Source organism: Panthera tigris, chromosome D2, assembly GCF_018350195.1.
Source record: "Panthera tigris isolate Pti1 chromosome D2, P.tigris_Pti1_mat1.1, whole genome shotgun sequence".
In the NCBI taxonomy this organism is placed as follows: Eukaryota; Metazoa; Chordata; class Mammalia; order Carnivora; family Felidae; genus Panthera; species Panthera tigris.
In genome coordinates, this window is record NC_056670.1 from 83,943,237 (window position 1) to 83,945,736 (window position 2,500).

Here is a 2,500-nt window from a genome sequence, read left to right on the forward strand (position 1 = left end):
AATAAATGTGTAATTCGCCTTCTCTGACGCTCTTGAAGGCAAGCGCCCCCGAACGCCAGCTCTGTCTTAAGGAATGGATTTCCCCCCTTTCTTTCGCACATAAAGGCGATGATTATTTCTAATCTATAATTAGACGGGAAGAGAGTCCAAGGGTTCCTCGACACAGTGTAGAAACGGTGGCGCGGTCAGAAAGTTGCAAGTCTCGGGGCCACGTATAGCAATCCCCACTGTCATGATCACTGCCTGCATCACGCAGTGCCTTCCACACTGGCCAGGGATTTATGGGAAACTGGCAATTATGACATATGTCCAGCCATTGCTAGCTTCAGATTTATCCCTGTGGTCCTTTTCTGTCTAGCATATTGCCTGAGCACAAACTGGGCAGGAGGCGCACTTATTCTTGCAAAGCTTTAATAATCTGTGAATGGCTGACTACAAACTGATGTAGAGCACTATCATTCCACCAGCCTCACGGAATTGCCGGCCACAAATAGTAATTAATCTTTTTATCCCTCAAATTGTAATTTTGACTATGAACTGTGCGCGGCCATAAATCAGCGGTACACGCGCTGTGTGTACAGTGCATGAATCACGGCCGGGACTCCGTCCGACTGCACACTCCGTGTTTAACAAGCTTTATAAGGAGCCATTGGGCTTTATTATGGCTCTGCCTGACTCCAACAAAAACTGAGCCCGGAGGCCCGGGGACGCGAGTTAAGATGAAAATACTTATTAGAGTGCATTACTTCTTGATGTAGATATCGTTTTCCGCGGAGTAACGCCACGGTGCATGGCACGACATAAATCAGGGGGTTTTCTGAGCCTAATAGGACCTGCCGCCATCTATTCATTACGTAGCCGCAATTTGGGCCATCACTCATTAGCACGTAATTTGATGATTAACACCACCCAACTCAGCGGGTCTGCACGGCGCGGGGAACACAAAGGCGCCGGCTTCGAGGAACGAGGTTACGGGCTGCCTTTGAAAGCGCTCTCCGAAATGATCGGTCACCGTTTTCCTCGAGCGTCGGCACCCACGGTGGGTCTCGCGCACGTACGCTCGATGATACGCCCGTAAGCCGAGGGCCACAATATGATCTGACATCCCCTCACGCATCCCGGAGACAAAGGTCCACGCAGGAATGTGAAGTAAGACATTTTCTTGTTAATAAAGCATTGATCCGACGTATTGATTTTACATGACATGGCTTTTGCTGCGATTTTGCCCTCTTTTTTCTTTGCAAATAGTAAAGCTCCTCAGAACGCCTCCGCGTGTGTGACGCGGCCGTCCAACTCTCTGTGATGTAAATTCCGTATGTGTAAAACCACTTCATAATCAAACCATTAATCATCAGAAGCTGTCAGCGTTGACTTGGGGACAATCTGTCATATCTCTGCCTGCCCAGGACGAGGGTGTCCGGCAAAAGTTGTGGTGCGGCCGGCCGGGCGGCTGGGCCTCACCGAGCCACTCGGGCCAGAGAGGATTAGATGAAGTATTACGTTGCTTGATTAGGGAACAAAAAGGGTGGCCCACTGTGCATTTCTAACGTGTCCGGTGTCTCCTCTCTCCCAGCTAATCACCATGACTGTTTGACTTAATGAATCGGCCTGATGAAAGGTGATCAGAAAAGATAGATGGGCGGCCACTATTGATTTCATGCAAATGCCCCTGACAGGTGATGGACGCTTTAATGCAAGCTTTCAGAAGCTTTATGACTTGTAATAACCATACACTCTCATTCTGGGAGAGACATTTTCCAATGTCTCAGTTGAATTGATATTCTCCTTCTAGGACTGAAAATATTTTAACGCGGCATAAATACGAGGGTACCTTTCACCACCCCCCCCCCCCCCCGCCCACTTCAGCCCAGAGAGCGCTTACGTCCCAAGTGCGCTGCCAACAACGAGCTCGGCACTCCGCCGAGTGTTCGGGAGATGACGTGTAACTGTGCCACGGGAGGTCCCCGCCACGCGGGACGCCACAGAGGGCAGGGGGTGGGGGCCGCCAATGCGGCCCGAGATGCCACCGGGCACCCCGGCTCCTGGAAGCCCAACGAATTCACGTGGAAGCATCAGAAAAGCCTGCCTTCGCCTTTAAACTGCAGGAGAAGGGACACGCGCTCCGGGTGCTGGGGGGGAGGGGGGGGAGGGGGGTACCCAATCTGCCTCGGTGCCCCCAAGGGCAGCGGCCAGCGGCGGGCCCGACCGGCGGCCTTCCGAGGGCTGAGCCGCGCGGAGCCCGTCCCGCGGCGCCTGGCGGGACCTCGCTGGCAAACCTGCCACGGGAGGAGAAAGCACAAGAGCGAAGGCGCGCATCTAATAAATCCTCGGCGCGCCGAGTTTACAAGGCGAGGGCCCAGCCGAGCCAGGGCGAGGCTCTGGCACGTCCAGTCACAGAGCACCGAGCCAGGCCAATCAATACCACTTTCCTGTTTTAGAACTGGGTAATTATGAGGGGGAGAGATTGCCTGACCTTTCACCTGCACTGCATTACTTTGCT

General features: G+C 53.2%; 1 protein-coding gene across 7 annotated transcripts in view; it reads right to left on the reverse strand.

Annotated features, from left to right (window-relative positions):
* Nucleotides 1-2,500, reverse strand: part of EBF3 (EBF transcription factor 3) — a 116,265-nt gene that overhangs the window by 10,268 nt on the left and 103,497 nt on the right. The window lies entirely within an intron of this gene.